The sequence below is a fragment of the Triticum aestivum genome, chromosome 7B (genome assembly GCF_018294505.1).
Source record: "Triticum aestivum cultivar Chinese Spring chromosome 7B, IWGSC CS RefSeq v2.1, whole genome shotgun sequence".
NCBI classification, from domain to species: Eukaryota; Viridiplantae; Streptophyta; class Magnoliopsida; order Poales; family Poaceae; genus Triticum; species Triticum aestivum.
Window position 1 is genome coordinate 164,295,116 of NC_057813.1, and position 18,526 is coordinate 164,313,641.

The following is an 18,526-nucleotide window of genomic DNA, read 5'->3' on the forward strand; positions in this document are numbered from 1 at the left end:
TTCACTTACCATAGATGAACTTTCTTGTATGTCGACATGTGCCACAACCATAGCAACAGATCCGCTTCAGCGACGGCGACAGCCAGACCAAACTCAACTGCAACACGAGCACCATAGATGATCCTTATCTATCAAGTATGACAATGATACCCATATGCCGCCGAGAATCAGGTACTATTATCCAACAGTCGGCGTCTACTTTCACTTTCTTAGCATAAGCACCGCACCTTTGAATTTCTTCAGGGCATCATTCAGTTTTTCATGAGACGCGTTATTCTGCTTGCACCTGTAGGGCCATTCTTCTGGCAGTGAACATGTTACATGTGCTAAATTACATACCAGTGCACATATAGTTAATATGCTTTAGTTTTGTCCTAAGTATTACTGTACTTCCTAGATATCACTGCCTACTATTTTACTTCTTGAATACTATATTTATGATAATGGTGTTGTTCTGATGCCACCTGTTGGTTCCATCAGACTGCTTAATGTTCTCTATGCTTAATTACACATCAGCAAACTAGCATGTGGTTCCGCTGCTTTTTGTTCGTTTTACCCTACATTTTCTGATGCTAGCTATTACATCACTGCTCCGAGCCTCTGTTCATTACTTGTTTGTGTGTTCTTGATCTTCCCAAGTTGCATGACTAATTTGATGCTTCTATTAATTATGGAGCTGCCAACCCCATCAAGCAAAATATTTGTTCTTTTGGGGCTGACACCTCGAACAAGCATAAAAATAGAGGGAAGCAGATATATTGTCGTGTATGCACACACCCTTCTTTCATTAGTTTAGATGTACCATTGATGATCAATTCGGACCAGAGCATGCGATTAAAATTAATTTTACCTAAATAGAGGGTGCAGAATAAACTACAACAACTAGATTTGCAACCACGGGATGCTGACGATATCTTCAAAGAACATTGCAACAGCAGCGAGGCTTCACAGCAACATATGGTAAGCCAGTGTGTTTTAGTACAGGTGAAATGTAATCCGAGTGGGCTGCTTTCTTGGCTTGTGCCCTCAACCTGTAATCCTACAGAATTACAAATAGTTCAGTTGTCTGCTTTGCTGTATTGCTTGATTCGAATGCTTGTTTGTTGTTACGCTATACCTGAGTTGGCCAATATGTCAGCAGTGCCTGCTGTACTATCATAAAGAAATGCATGCCTAGTTCATTTGAGTCCTTAACTTTTCCTCTGAACTTCATCACAAGACTGTCTTCGTAGTTTATATGAGGCCACACTGTTAAGTGCTTTCTCAGATTATTTCAACTGCTTAGATGCCTTGGCAACTTAAATATAGCGGTGGTACACTCCCTTTCAACTAGGGATGTCAACTGGGTCCCGTTTAATCCCGATTAAAGTCCACTAGTGGTATGATAGTTCAAAAGAGTTTTTGTTTTTTGAGGAAAATGAACTAGGGAGCTAGCAAAAACTAACTAGATGGGACTGGCGGATGTCGTTTATTTGCCACTTACATCCCTAGTTTCATCTTACCATTTTAGTTTCTTTTCGGCTGATGCTGCTTCGAACCATTTAAATATAGCTTGACATGCTCGGCAATAATTCGTATGTCGTTTACCATGTAAGCTTACTGCCTGGATCATGCGATAACTATCTCTTACTTATGTCCAGCGGAAACCTTTCAGGATGCCGTTCACACTAGGACACAATGTACAACTCCAAAATCTAATTGTAGAAGCGGTGTGCCATCCATGTTACCAAATGGTAGCAGTTCAGAGGCAACACTGCCGGAGAGCAGTCTGAGCACATATATTATAGTTCTTCAGGCTCTACTAGAGGCAGAAAGAGATGGTGTGGCTGCCATGAATGAGGTAATCTTTATCTTGAGCCTGGAAATTATGGAATTAGCGGCACGCATTATGCAAGCAACCCAAGAATTGGAGGAAGTAAGAATGTTGCATTTGAAGACGGCGGAGGTCCTGCTATTTCTGTATCTGAAGCCCAGGGTAATCCCGGTTCTTCTTTAGATACTAGTTGAAATTGTCATTAGATTATTGTACTTGCATTTTGTGTCATGTCTCTAAATGGATTATGTTGTAAGACCCCCTATGGTGTCCATGTGTAGTAATGATCCAAATTTTTTAGGAGAGGTAATCCTCAATACTTGTATGATTGACATAAGGTGAACTATTTTTCGTGTGAGCATATTGTATTGGATGAAATGACTGTTTGACTCAAAGTGTATCCAACCTAGTGAATTCGAAGATCACGACATTTCTAAACCATAATCATATATAAAGGTGGAATAAATCTTTGTTGTGGTTTTGAAGAAATAAATAACAAAACATAGAATTATTTGTGGATATTCGTAATCGAATACAAATTGGATTTGAATTTAGTTCGCTAGGGCCCAGGGCAAACGTGAATGCTAATTCTCCCAAGTTTTGAACGAAGCGGCTAAACACCCACTATAATTTGTGGGCTGCCCGAAGCAAGTGTTTGCAAGATGGAAATTACTGTCTACCCCTGACACTTGACACCCTTATCGACCAGATTTACACTGCTGACGATAGGGGTAGACTAGTAACTTCAATCAGACGTGACATAACGGCCTCTGAGCCCATTCAGACACGGTGGGCGCCAAACGTGGGCAACAAAACACATTTAATTCAAGCTCATCTGAAAGACATGTGTCTCTCCCTCCATTTCCCCATTCATACACGGTGGGCGGCAAAACAAACTCTCCTCGTCCGAAATCGATGTAGGCTAATATTTTAAATAGGGGCAGATGTGTAACTTCCCTTAGACGTGACACAACCGCCCTACGTGCCAGCCCCATTCATACACCGTGGGCACCAACCGTGGGTGGCAAAACACCCTCTCCTCGCCCAAAATAGTTACCGGCAAATATTTGGGAGATGCGAGATTACCGTCCTATCCCCAACTGACGCGATGTCTGAAATTTTAAACAGGGAATAAGTTCATAACTTTCCTACATTTCAGAGAAGCGCGTCCCAAATTTTGAGATCCCCCCTCCCCTCCATTTCCCCATTCGTACACCGTCGGTGCCATGACAACCTCCCCATGGTGGCCAGCCTCCTCCGTCCGCCACCCCATCCTCCACCTTGTCGGAGCCGCTACCCCTACCCCGTCGTCCACTGCAAGAGATGGACGTCTCTCATCCATGGCGCTGGACCAGGATCCTTTCATCGCATCCTCTCGCTTCATCGGCGCCGTCGTCCACCTTGTCGTTGCCGCTCCTACGAATGCCTCGTCCACGGCAACAGGATTTATCCCCCTACCCGGCCATCTGCCGTCTAAAGTCTTCTTCCCCGCCGCCGATAGCCATCACACCCGCATCACCCTCAACGTATCAACACAGGGCTACATGGTGTCGCAAGAGAGGTGGTACTCTTCCATATGTGCTTAAGTTATTGATCTCACCCGGAAAATAGATCGTAATTTGTTTACTATACTTTTCTTGTCTGTACCAAATCGTAGTGGCTAGTTGAAAGCAAACATTGGTTGCAAAGTAGCTTTGTCCGGTTTGCACCTTCAGATCCGCCATGGCACGGGCACTATACTCGTAAAGCTTATGGTTTCCCCCCTTTATATTCACTACCATCATCGTAGGTGCTTCGCGTCGTGCTAGCACTGCTCCTCAAGACCTCAACCCAAAGCTTACGTGTTGAAATACGAATCTGATATGATGCTCATATCACTAAAACAGAGAACGTTTAATTGGTCACCTAATGTTCCTATATTCGTTTCGAAAAGCATGTGCGCCACCCACTGGTCCAGCTAGTTCCACTTTCCTGATTTTTCTCTTGATGCTTAGGGTTTTCCCCTTTTATCTACTCTACTATGATCTGCGTAGGTGCTTTCTGTCGTACTAGCATTACTCCACCCTTCAAGCTAAACAACACAACACTCAAAATTTGAAAGCTTAGTTGTTCAAATATGATTGTGATACGATACTGATATTAGTTAACAGGCACATTTAATTGGTTAGCTAAAGGTCCCACTTGAGTTTCCAAGTGCATGTCGCGACATATAGAGAGACAGCAGAATTGCATTTCTTTGTCACTTGTTGACTGTACTTTCTTGTCCATACCAAATCTTACTTGTTATTTCAAAGCAAACATCGGTTGCTAACTACCCATTGCGCGGTTTGCAGCTTCAGATCTGCCATCCCACTGCCACGGTCAACACTGTACTCATCATGCTTATGGTTTCCCCATTTTATGATGACCATGATCAGCCTACGTGGTTCGTGTCGTAATAACACTGCTCCACCCATCGAGCTAAACAAGCTTAGCTGTACAAATTCATATATGATATTATGCTGATATTAGTAAAACTAAGAGATGTTTAATTGGTCAGCTAAATGTTCCTACTTTAGTTTCGAAATGCTTGTGAGCCACATATGGAGAGACCGGAAAGAATAGTATTTCTATGTGTGCTCTGGTTCATCATGGGTGGCCAACCGACATTGTATTGAAAGACTTGTAATATCTTCAATCTACTTGCTCTTCTTCTCTTCTTTAAGATGATCATCTTCTCTTGCGGTCGACTGGTCAGGTCGAGTTGTTCTCCCTTTTTATATTTTGAATCTGTCAGGTCAGGTTGACTTGTTCTTCTTTACTATATGTTGAACATGTCATCTGCGAAGTGTCATCACTTCTGGATCTCTCATATTTTGAGTAGTAGGCCACATTATATTAATGCACACACCAAATTACAGCATGCATGGCATCTCTTAAAAGAATTGCAGAGATAGCACAAAGGGGTTTACAGGGAGGCAGTATTGGATTAGAATCACTTCTGCATTACAAAGATAATCTCACTTGTTTTTATGTTTTCATGCATGTCAGATATTGAACATTATCAAAATGAATATAAGAATGGGCATACCAGAGGAATATTGCGGAACAATCCACTGGCTAACAAACTTGGCATGGTGGAGGATGGCCTATCTTATTCACCCATCAAGGTGCTTGCTCTAACTTGGCAAGGTTGTATTGGTCGCACATATTTTGCATCTGACCTCTTGCATTACTTTTACTTTGTCACATCATCTTCTTAGTTTAAGCATCATATATGAGTATATGCCATACCTATCAATTTTCTGTACCTATTCCATGTGTCGTCATACTATGTTTTTCCAGTCAAATATTGTTCTTTCGTAATAGATGTCCAAAAGGAAGAGGGTGAGTCCAGATTCTCAAGGAGTACAAACTAGGTATTTGGAAAAGGTAGTGATACCTGTTAAATTAGACAGATCAGCAGCCACAGAAAACACAGGCCCAACTGTACAACACTTTACCCCTACTCTAGTGGCCAAACTGCTATTAGAACTGTTGAGAGCCCAGCGTCAGGTACTGTCTATGGTATCAATTCAAAATTTGAACTCCTAAATATCTGCATGTGCCTTACCTTCTCTCTTGTATGAAAACTAATTTCAGATGAATCTCCTTGCTCAAAGGATCATACGATCTCACAACAATGCTGGGCTCTGCATTGCTCTTGTCAGTACCTCTCTCCCTTTTGCCTTGTAACGATGTCCTTAATTAATTGCTATTTGATTATGTATCACCAGTCTGCACCCGAGCTTCATTATCCTCAGTTTCTTCAAATATTATTTGATCTATATTTACTCTTTGCAAAATGTAGAATAATGGCAACGCTTATAAAGAATTTTCTTTGGGGAATTTATTGAATTATCCTTCCATCAACATGGAGAAGGGCTTTGTCCAGCCCGTGTTAACATGTAATGTAAGTTCATCCTTCTCAAGCCTTCAAACATTGTTCTAGTATAGATTTGGATAGGCATCATTTCCTCCACTGTTGTTTGCTTTATTGTTTACATCTGATTGGATGTTTGCAACAACTACCAGTTTCAAATTGTAGTTGTAAAAACATGTTCCTTATGCAGAACAGATCCATTTATTTGCTTATATAATTGTGAAACCTGTTACTTGTCTCCTTGTTTCTCTTTCATAGTCGTATCTCTTATGCCTGGCAGAACTTTAGGGAAGATAGTGAGCCAAACCATCTTGAGGACAGCGAGATGACCCCAAGGTCCTGTCTTGATGAAGACAGTGAGTTGAAGCTACTCACCAGCAGGTGTGAGACAACCTCTATGCAGTCACTGCCTCAATCAGTTTGACTTCTTCAGTCTCAACTTAAAGCAGAAAGGCTTGCTTCAGCTTAGCTCTGATTGAAGTCAAAGATGTAATGAAGATGTCATAGGACTGCCTCGCGCACCAACATGCCATACAGCTACGGGTGATGCATCTATCACTGACACAACTGAGGTCTAATCAGCTTGTTCAGCTATTTGGGGGGGGGCAACCTGGCCAGGCCTAGTGCCTTCTGAAGTGCTCTCGGTTTTGTATATTCTTTTGTCAGCGTGTTTATTTGCACTGGTGGTGAACTTTGATGCCCAGTGGATGTAATATGTGTAATAGCCGTGATAGCCTAGCGTAAGTTTGCTGCTTATTTATTTCCTTGTTATCTTGTTTATTTGTTTTCTTGTAGTTAGTGCAGTTCTTTTTCCACGGTTTGCTAGTGGCCGCAATAACCTATTTTTTAAAACTAGGCCACAATAACCATGGGCTACATATTTACTGTAGTGACACTGGGCCTCCTACGGGCCGTAGAAACAATGGGCCTTCTATGGGCGTAGAAACAATGGGCCTTCTACGGGTCGTAGAAACAATGGGCCTTCTACGGGCCGTAGAAATAATGGGCCTTCTACGGTTCGTATCGTCAATGGGCCTTATTCGGGCCGTATGATCGATTGGCCAAACATGGGCCAATAACAGACCGCATTATGGCCGTAAATGGACTAGAGTTGGAATCATCCGTTCATGGACCGACCATAATGGGTCGTCGTTAATAGGCCGTATTTGATGATGCAGAAAGGGCCCAACATATTAACGGGCCACAAACAGGCCGACTATAATCGCAGGTTGAATTTGACCCACAAGCAGAAAATGGCAGTAACGGGTCGTAAGGAACCGAATGCTGGAAATGAGTCCAAGAATAAATGGGCCCTGAGAAGGCCAAAAGATAACATGGGCTGGAAACTGCCCAACGGAATAACGGGCCGTCAATGGGGTATCAAGTGACACACTGTTCATTACGGGCTAGTTTCACCACGGGCCATTAATGGGTATAAAGTGATACACTATTCATTATGGGCCAGTTTCACCACGGGCCGTTAATGGGCCAAGAGTTACAAAGGGCCTCATATGGGTCGAAAGACGTCATGGGGCATACATGGGCCAGAAGTTAAAACGGGCTGGAATCAAATTGGACGGCCCAGATGACGCTATTGGGCCTAATTCGGATAGGTCATAACGGGCCCTGGGTTAGCGGGTTGTAAATGGGCTATATGCGAACAGGCCATTAACAGGCTTTCCATGGGCTGGCCTGCCACCTTTTGACCAAGTCAAACGGGCCGGCCTTTTCACAGGAATGGGCCTCTGTTGGGCCGTGCCAGGTGTCGACGTATCATAGGCGCCTTCTGTCCAATGAGTGGATGACATCTGTCCAAACGTTGAGCCGACACGTGTTTCGTCCAGCCAATGATGATTTTACACGTGGAAAATCCCCATTGGTCGGGGCTGTTAACGGGTTATCGGATCCAAAACTAGACCCGATAGCTTAACGGCATTCCGTTACGGTGGATGCCACGTGTCGGTCACCCTTGACTAAAGCACTTCTGTGACGTATGATTTATCGTCATGAAAGTGGACACTTTCGTGATGATAATTTTGGTAATGTCATGGAACACTTCTACGACAGCACATGTATGACTATCTTGATTCTGTCATAAAATCGTCATGGATGTACATGCATGACAAAAAACATGACCTACCGTGACAAACACGTATCAACACGGAAGTGTATTTTTTTGTAATGTTTATGTGTGATAGAACGTATCGTATCACGGGGTTTGGATGCACCGGTGAAGTTTGCACCAACTCTCAAGGTACTGTAGAGGCTAGCAATGATGAAAGAGTGAGAGTGCGTATAATCCATGGATTCACATTAGTCATAAAGAACTCATATACTTATTGCAAAAGTTTATTTGCCCTTGAAGCAAAGTACTAGTACGCATGCTCCCAGGGGAAGGGTTGGTAGGAGTTAACCATCGCGCGATCCCGACCTCCACACATAAGGAAGGCAATCAAAGAGCACCTCATGCTACAAATTTGTTACACAACTTTTACCATACATGCATGCTATGGGACTTACCAACTTTAACACAAGTATTTCTCAATTTCATAATTACCCAACTAGCACGACTCTAATATTACCACCTCTATATCTCAAAACAATTATCAAGTATCAAATTTATCATAGTGTTCAATGCACTCTATATGATAGTTTTTATTATACCCAACTTGGATGCCCATCATATTAGGACTAATTTCATAACCAAAGAAAATACCATGCTGTTCTAAAAGACTCTCAAAATAATATAAGTGAAGCATGAGAGATCAATAATTTGTAAAAAATAAAACCACCGACGTGCTCTAAAAAGATATAAGTGAAGCACTAGAGCAAAATTATCTAGCTCAAAAGCTATAAGTGAAGCACATAGAGTATTCTAATAAATTCCGAATCATGTGTGTCTCTCCTAAAATGTGTGTACAGCAAGGATGATCGTGGTACACTAAAAATCAAAGACTCATATCATACAAGACACTCCAAGCAAAACTCATATCATGTGGTGAATAAAAATATAGCCCCAAGTAAAGTTACCGATAGACGAAGACGAAAGAGAGGATGCCTTCCGGGGCATCCCCAAACTTAGGCTTTTGGTTGTCCTTGAATTTATCTTGGGGACCCTTGGGCATCCCCAATCTTAGGCTCTTGCCACTCCTTACTCCGTAGTCCATCAAATCTTTACCCAAAACTTGAAAACTTCACAACACAAAACTCAACAGAAAATCTCATAAGCTCCGTTAGTGCAAGAAAGAAAAACCACTACTTAAGGTACTGTAATGAAATAATTCTTTATTTATATTGGTGTTAAACCTACTGTATTCCAACTTCTCTATGGTTCATACCCCCCGATACTAGTCATAGATTCATCAAAATAAGCAAACAACACACGAAAAACAGAATCTGTCAAAAACAGAACAGTCTGTAGCAATCTGTAACTTTCAAATACTTATGTAACTCCAAAAATTCTGATATAAATTTGCGGATGTGAGGAATTTGTCTATTAATCATCTTCAAAATGAATCAACCTAAAATCACTCTCCAGTAAATAATGGCATCTAATCTCGTGAGCGCTAAAGTTTCTGTTTTTTACAGCAAGATCATAAAGACTTCACCCAAGTCTTTCCAAAGGTTCTACTTGGCACAAACACTAATTAAAACATAAAACCACATTTAAACAGAGGCTAGATGAATTATTTAATACTAAACAGGAACAAAAAGCATGGAACAAAAATAAAACCGGGTTGCCTCCCAACAAGCGCTATCGTTAACGCCCCTAGCTAGGCATAAAAGCGAGAATAGATCTAAGTATTGCCATCTTTGGTATTCAATTCATAAGTGGCTCTCATAATAGATTCATAAGGTAATTTGATATTTTTTCTAGGAAAGTGTTCCATGCCTTTCCTTAATGGAAATTGGAATCTAATATTTCCTTCTTCATATCAATAATTGCACCAATCGTTCTAAGGAAAGGTCTACCAAGAATAATAGGACATGAAAGATTGAAATCTATATCAAGAACAATAAAATCTACGGGCACATAATTCCTATTTGAAACAATAAGAACATCATTAATTCTTCCCATAGGTTTCTTAATAGTGGAATCCGCAAGGTGCAAGTTTAAGGAGCAATCATCAAATTCAGAGAAACCTAGCACATCACATAAGGTTTTTGGTATCGTGGAAACACTAGCACCCAAATCACACAAAGCATAGCATTCATGATCTTTAATTTTAATTTTAATAGTAGGTTCACACTCGTCATAAAGTTTTCTAGGGATAGAAACTTCTAATTCAAGTTTTTCTTCATAAGACTGCATCAAAGCATCAACAATATGTTTGGTAAAAGATTTATTTTGACTATAAGCATGAGGAAAATTCAAAATGGATTGCAACAAGGAAATACAATCTATTAAAGAACAATTATAATAATTAAATTCCTTGAAAACCAAAATAGTGGGTTCGTTGCTATGTAAAGTTTTGACCTCTCCAATCCCACTTTTACCAATTTTAGCATCAAGATCTATAAACTCTGAATCATTGCGACGCCTTTTAACTAAAGTTGACTCATCTCCATTCCCATTATTACCAAGATTCATATTGCAAAACAAATATTTCATAGGGGACACATCAATCACTTTTAGATCTTCATCATTATTATCATGAAAATTAGAAGAACACACTCTTACAAAGCACTCTTTCTTAGCATGCATTCTAGCAGTTCTTTCTTTGCACTCATCAATGGAAATTCTCATGGCTTTGAGAGACTCATTGATATCATGCTTAGGTGGAATATATCTAAGTTTCAAAGAATCAACATCAAGAAAAGTTCTATCCATGTTCCTAGCCAATTCATCAATCTTAGGCAATTTTTCTTCAAGCAAAGCATTGAAATTCTTTTGAGAGATCATAAATTATTTAACACTAATCTAAAAAACAGAGGGCATCTTATTAAAATTTCTATAAGAGTTGTTGTAGGAATTACCATAATTATTAGAGGAATTACTAGGAAACAGCCTAGGATTAAAGTTTCCTCTATACGCGTTGTTACCAAAATTATTCCTACCAATAAAATTCACATCCATAGATTCATTATTATTCTCAATCAAAGTAGACAAAGGCATATCATTAGGATCAATTGGAGCACTCTTATTAGCAAACAATTTCATAAGTTCATACATCTTTCCACTCAAAACATTAATCTCTTCTATCCCATGAACCTTTTTACTAGTAGATCTTTCGGTGTGCCATTGAGAATAATTAACCATAATATTATCTAGGAGTTTAGTAGCTTCTCCTAAAGTGATTTCCATAAAAGTGCCTCCCGTGGCCGAATCTAAAAGATTTCTAGAAGCAAAATTCAATCCGGCATAAAAAATTTGTATGATCATCCATAAATTTAAACCATGTGTAGGGCAATTGTGAATCATTAATTTCATCCTCTCCCAAGCTTGTGTAACATGTTCATGATCAATTTGCTTAAAATTCATAATATCGTTTCTAAGAGAGATGATCTTATCGGGAGGAAAATATTTAGAGATAAAAGCATCTTTGCACTTATTCCATGAATCAATACTATTTTTAGGCAAAGATAAAAACCAAGTTTTAGCACGATCTCTAAGTGAAAATGGAAATTGCTTCAATTTAACAATATCATTATCCATGTCTTTCTTCTTTTGCATATCGCACAAGTCAACAAAGTTGTTTAGATGAGTAGCGGCATCTTCACTAGGTAGGCCAGAGAATTGATCTTTCATGACAAGATTCAACAAGGCAACATTAATTTCACAAGATTCAGCATCGGTAAGAGGAGCAATCGGAGTGCAAAGGAAATCATTATTGTTGGTATTGAAAAAATCACACAATTTAGTATTATCTTGAGCCATCGTGACAAGCAATCCAACACACAAGCACACAAAAGGCAAGCAAAAAAAAGGCGAATGGGAAAGAGAGGGCGAATAAAATGGCAAGGGTGAAGTGGGGGAGAGGAAAACGAGAGGCAAATGTCAAATAATGTAATGCGAGGGAGAAGAGTTTGTGATGGGTACTTGGTATGTCTTGACTTGTGCGTAGACCTCCCCAGCAATGGCGCCAGAAATCCTTCTTTCTACCTCTTGAGCATGCGTTGTTTTTTCCCTTTAAGAGGAAAGGGTGATGCAGCAAAGTAGCGTAAGTATTTCCCTCAGTTTTTTAGAACCAAGGTATCAATCCAGTAGGAGGCTATACTCCAAGTCCCTTGTACCTGCACAAACAAACAAGAACCTCGCAACCAACGCGATAAAGGGGTTGTCAATCCCTTCACGACCACTTGCGGAAGTGAGATCTGATAGAGATAATAAGATAAGATAAATATTTTTGGTATTTTTATGATGTAGATTGGAAAGCAAAGATTGCAAAATAAAGTAGATCGAAAACTTATATGATGGAAAATAGACCCGGGGGCCATAGGTTTCACTAGTGGCTTCTCTCAAGATAGCATAAGTACTATGGTGGGTGAACAAATTACTGTCGAGCAATTGATAGAAAAATGCATAGTTATGAGAATATCTAGGCATGATCATGTATATAGGCATCACGTCCAAGATTAGTAGGCCGGGTCCTGCCTGCATCTACTACTATTACTCCACACATCGACCGCTATCCAGCATGCATCTAGAGTATTAAGTTCATAAGAATAGAGTAACGCATTAGGCAAGATGACATGATGTAGAGGGATAAACTCAAGCAATATGATATAAACACCATCTTTTTGTCCTTGATGGCAACAATACAATACGTGCCTTGCTGCCCCTGCTGTCACTGGAATAGGACATCGCAAGATTGAAACCAAAGCTAAGCACTTCTCCCATTGCAAGAAAGATCAATCTAGTAGGCCAAACCAAACTGACAATTCGAAGAGACTTGCAAAGATAACCAATCATACATAAAAGAATTCAGAGGAGATTCAAATATTTCTCATAGATAAACTTGATCATAAGCCCACAATTCATCGGATCTCGACAAACACACCGCAAAAAGAGTTACATCGAATACATATCCAAGAAGATTGAGGAGAACATTGTATTGAGATTCAAAGAGAGAGAAGAAGCCATCTAGCTAATAATTATGGACCCGAAGGTCTGTGGTAAACTACTCACAACTCATCGGAGAGGCGTCGGCGTTGATGTAGAAGCCCTCCATGATCGATTCCCCCTCCGGCGGAGCGCCGGAAAAGGCTCCAAGATGGGATCTCACGGGTATAGAAGGTTGCGGCGGTGGATATAGGGTTTCGTAGTGCTCATGGATGTTTTTGGGGTACACAGATATATATAGGTGAAGGAAGTCGATCTGGGGAGCCATGAGGGGCCCACGAGGGTGGGGGGCGCGCCCACCCCTCTAGGGCGCGTCCTAGACCCTCGTGGCCACCTCATTTGCTTCTTGACGTCCACTCCAAGTCTCCTGGATTGTGTTTGTTCCAAAAATAACTCTCCCGAAGGTTTCATTCCGTTTGGACTCTGTTTGATATTCCTTTTCTACGAAACACTGAAACAGGCAAAAAAACAGCAATTTGGGTTGGGCCTACGGTTAATAGGTTAGTCCCGAAAATGATATAAAAGTGTTTAGTAAAGCCCATAAACATCCAAAGCAGGTAGTATAATACCATGGAACAATCAAAAATTATAGATACGTTGGAGATGTATCAGGGTGTATAGAGGCCATAGCAAGCATTCAAACTACTTAGAACTCTAAGAATTTAACATGGAAGATCATCTACATCAACACCAAGAGTAGCTAATTATTCAAAATATAAACCACTAAAGCAAAAACTAATTGGACACACGGAAGAGTAACATGCCAAGCAACAATCCCACGAAACAATTTTTAAAAATGGAGCTTCGAGCAAAGAAATCGAAATCCGCTGGGTTGAGAACAAGAACACGAAAGAGAGAGCAATGGTGATTTTTTTTCTAGAGGTAGGTGATGATGTGGGATGAAGAGATAAGTGAGAGGGCCCACGTGGGGACCACAACCCACCAGGATGCGCCTGGGGGTCCTGGCGTGCCCAGGTGGGTTGTGCCCACCTGGTGCACCTCCCACTGATATTATTTGCACAAACAATTCTTAAATAATCAGGAAAAATTGTATTAAATTTTCAGAGCTATGAACTTTTATTTCTGGGTCATTTTTTATGCACGGAAAATTCCGAAAAAGGCAAAACATGGCATTTTATTTTATTTAACTAATAAAAACAGAGAACAAAAGGTAGGGACAGAAGGTAGTGCTCACTAAATTCATCAACTTCATATCTCTCAAAAATGATCCTTTAATAAGGTTGATTAAGTCTTATTAACAACCACTTTCGATTAGCATGAAACCGAAGAACTTTCATGAATCACTAAGTTACCTCAACGGGGATATGAATATCCCTAACAATAAGCATTTTATATTTCTGTTTAACAGTAGGTAGAGGTAGTTGAAAACTTCCAATAGTGATTGTCGGAGATTTTTCAATAACATTAATACCATTCACTTGGAATTTTTTCTTCAGAAAGTGCACTGTATGCGCATTACCATTGATATGAAAAGTGACCTTGCTTTTACTGCAATCAATAGCAGCCCCTGCAGTATTCAAGAAGGGTCTACCAAGGATAATCGACATGTTGTCGTCCTCGGGCATCTCAAGTATAACAAAGTCAGTTAAGATAGTAACATTACCAACAACAACGGGCACATCCTCACAAATACCGATAGGTATGACAACTGATTTGTCAGCCATTTGCAAATATATTTTAGTAGGTGTGCGTTTATTCAAATCAAGTCTTTTATATAAAGAGAAAGGCATAACACTAACACCTGCTCCCAAATCACATAAAGCAGTTTTCACATAATTTCTTTTAATGGAGCAAGGTATAGTTGGTATTCCCGGATCTCCAAGTTTTTTAGGTACTCCATCTTTAAAAGTATAATTAGCAAGCATGGTGGAGATTTCAGCTTCCGATATTTTTCTCTTATTGGTCATGATGTCTTTCATGTACTTTGCATAAGGAGGCATTTTTAAGATATCAGTCAAGCAAGTACGCAAAAAGACTGGCCTCAGCATTTCAGCAAAGCGTTCAAATTCTTCATCATCTTTATTTTTAGTTGACTTAGGTGGAAAGGGCATAGGTTTTTGAACCCATGGTTCTCTTTCCTTACCATGTTTTCTAGCAACAAAGTCTCTTTTATCATATCTTTTATTCTTGGGTTGTGGGTTATGAAGATCGACAACTGATTCTATCTCAACATCATTGTCTGGTTCTTTATTATTAGTTTGAGTGTGTTCATGAACCTCGTCATTATCTTTTTCATTATCAGAAGGTGAGTGTTCACTACCAGATTGAATTTCAACATCAAAGATAGAAACTTCATTATCATTATCAGGAGGTTTTTCTAATCAGGTTCACTATAGGCAGGCAAAGTCCTATTATCTTTCTTCTTCTTTTTCTTTTTAGAAGGACTAGGTGCATCAGTGTGAATTCTTTGAGAGTCTTGTTCAATTCTCTTTGGGTGTCCCTCGGGATAAAGTGGTTCATGAGTCATTTTACCTCCTCTAGTTGCTACTCTAACATTATATTATTGTTCATTTCATCAAGCAACTCTCTTTGAGATTTAGCAACTTGTTCTAATTGAGTTTGAACCATAGAGGCATTCTTTCCTACACCTCTAACATCATTTGAGATTCTGAATAACAAGTCACTTAAGCGAGCAATCATATCAGAGTTGTATTTCAATTGTTTCATAACATTTGTATTGAAGTGATCTTTCTTTCTAATGTAATTATCAAACTCATAAAGGCATTGGCTAAAATGTTTATTATGAGGATTATCACTATCATTGAATTTCATTAAAGAATTTACCTCTACCACCTTAGGTGGTGGCGGTGTATCAAGCCTATGCATTTCTTCAATAGGTGGTAAATTTTTAACATCATCTCCTTTAATACCTTTTTCCTCCATAGATTTCTTTGCCTCTTGCATGTCTTCAGGACTGAGATATAAAATACCCCTCTTCTTCAGAGTGGGTTTAGGCGGTGTTTCAGGAGGAGTCCAATCATCATAATTTTTCAATATGTTATTCAATAATTCTTCAGCTTGCTCAATAGTTCGTTCCCTGGAAACATAACCAGCACAACTATCTAGAAAATCCCTAGAAGCATCGGTTATTCCATTATAGAAGATATCGAGTATTTCATTTTTCTTAAGAGGGTGATCAGGCAAAGCATTAAGCAATTGTAGAAGCCTCCCCCAAGCTTGTGGGAGACTCTCTTCTTCAATTTGCACAAAGTTAAATATTTCTTGTAAGGCATCTTGTTTCTTATGAGCAGAGAAATATTTTTAAGAGAAGTAATAAATCATATCCTGGGGACTACGCACACAACCAGGAGCAAGAGTATTGTACCAAGCTTTAGCATCACTCTTTAATGATAATGGACTAATTTGAGGATATAGTAATAGCGAATCTTCTCATCATGAGCAAAAAGGGTGGCTATGTCATTCAACTTGGTAAGATGTACCACAAAAGTTTCAATTTCATAACCATGGAAAGGATCAGATTCAACCAAAGTAATTAACTCTGGGTCGATAGAGAATTCATAATCCTTATCATCAATAAAGATAGGTGAAGTAGCAAACTTAGGATCACATTTCGTTCTAGCATTCAAAGATCTTTCTTTATACTTGCATAATAATTTTTCTAGATCATCTCTATCCTTACAAGTAAGAATATCTCTAGTTGCCTCCTCACCAATAACATAACCTTCCGGTATCTTTGGCAATTCATATCTAGGAGGGCTAGTTCTAATAGGTGTTTCAAGATTTTCAATTTGAAGCTCATCATCAGTTTCAACAATATCATGTTGTCTTACTCTAGCAATCTATTCATCAAGAAATTCACCTAGTGGCACATTATCATCAAGCAAGGTACCCGCATCATCATGAGTAGCATTCATAGTAGAAGTAGCATCATCAATAACTTGTGACATATCAGCATTAATAGCATGTGGTGGTGTTGCAAGTTTACTTATAACATAAGGTGAATCTAAAGCGGAGCTGGATGGCAGTTCCTTACCTCCCCTCATCTTAGAGGGAAAAATATTAGTCTTAGCATCCTTCAGATTCTTCATAATGATAATTTGATAATAATTCCAAGTGATTCGACAAATATAACTATGTTCCCCGGCAACGGCGCCAGAAAAAGGTCGTGATAACCCACAAGTATATGGGATCGCAACAGTTCTCGAGGGTAGGGTATTCAACCCAAATTTATAGATTCAGCACAAGGGGAGCCAAAGAATATTTGCAAGTATTAGTAGCTGAGTTGTCAATTTAACCACACCTGGAGATTAATTATCTGCAACAAAGTGATCAGTAGCATAGTAATATGATAGTTTTGATAATAGTGGTAGCAGCAATAGTAATGGTAATAGTGATAGTAATGGTTTTGTAACAGTAACCATGGTAACAACATTAGTAACTTAGCAAGAACAATATGTAGGAAAATCGTAGGCATTTGATCAGCGATTTGTTGGATGATATTCATCATGAGACAGTCATAACCTAGGGCGATACAGCACTAGCTCCAATTCATAAATATAATGTAGGCATGTATTCTGTAAATGGTCATACGTGCTTATGGAAAGAACTTGCATGACATCTTTGTCCTACCCTCCCATGGCAGCGGAGTCCTATTGGAAACTAAGGGATATTAAGGCCTCCTTTTAATAGAGAACCAGAACAAAACATTAGCACACGGTGAATACATGAACTCCTCAAACTACGGTCATCACCGAGAGTGGTCCCGACTATTGTCACTCCGGGGTTGCCGGATCATAACACGTAGTAGGTGACTATAACTTGCAAGATCGAATCTAGAACATGGATATAATGGTGATAACATAAATGATTCAGATCTGAAATCATGGCACCTAGGCCAAAGTGACAAGCATTAAGCATGGCAAAGTCATAGCAACATCAATCTCAGAACATAATGGATACTAGGGATCAAGCCCTAAAAAACTAAATCGATTACATGATGAATCTCATCCAACTCCTTACCGACCAGCGAGCCTACGAAGGAATTACTCACTCCCGGTGGAAGCATCATGGAATTGGCGATGGAGAAGGGTTGGTGATGACGAAGATCGAAGATCCCCCTCTCCGGACCCCCAAACGGACTCCAGACCTAGCCTCCCGATGAAGAACAGGAGATGGAGGCAGCTCCGTCTCATGAAACGCGATAATTCTTTCTCCCTAATTGGGTCTGCGGGGCCACCAGGTGGGGATAGCCCACCTGGGCGCGCCTGGAGGGGGTGGCGCGCCCTGGTGGGTTGTGCCCAGCTAGCTGCCCCCCTCCAGTGGTTCTTGGCTCCAGAAATTATCTTTTATTATACAAAAAATCCTCGCAAAGTTTCCTTCCATTCCGAGAACTTTTATTTCTGCAAACAAACAACACCATGGTAGTTGTGGTGAAAACAGCGTCAGTCCGGGTTAGTTTCATTCAAATCATGCAAATTAGAGTCCAAAACAAGAGGAAAAGCGTTAGGAAAAGTAGATACGACGGAGACGTATCAATGTGCCACAACAGTTTCAGATTCATAACCATGGAAATGGTAAGATTCAACCAAAGTAATTAACTCAAGATCGATAGAGAATTCATAATCCTTATCAAGATAGGTGAAGTAGCAAACTTAGGATCATATTGCATTCTAGCATTTAAAGATTTTTCTTTCCACTTGCATAATAATTTCTTAAGATCATCTCTATCCTTACAAGCAATAAATTCCCTAGCTACCTCTCCATCTAT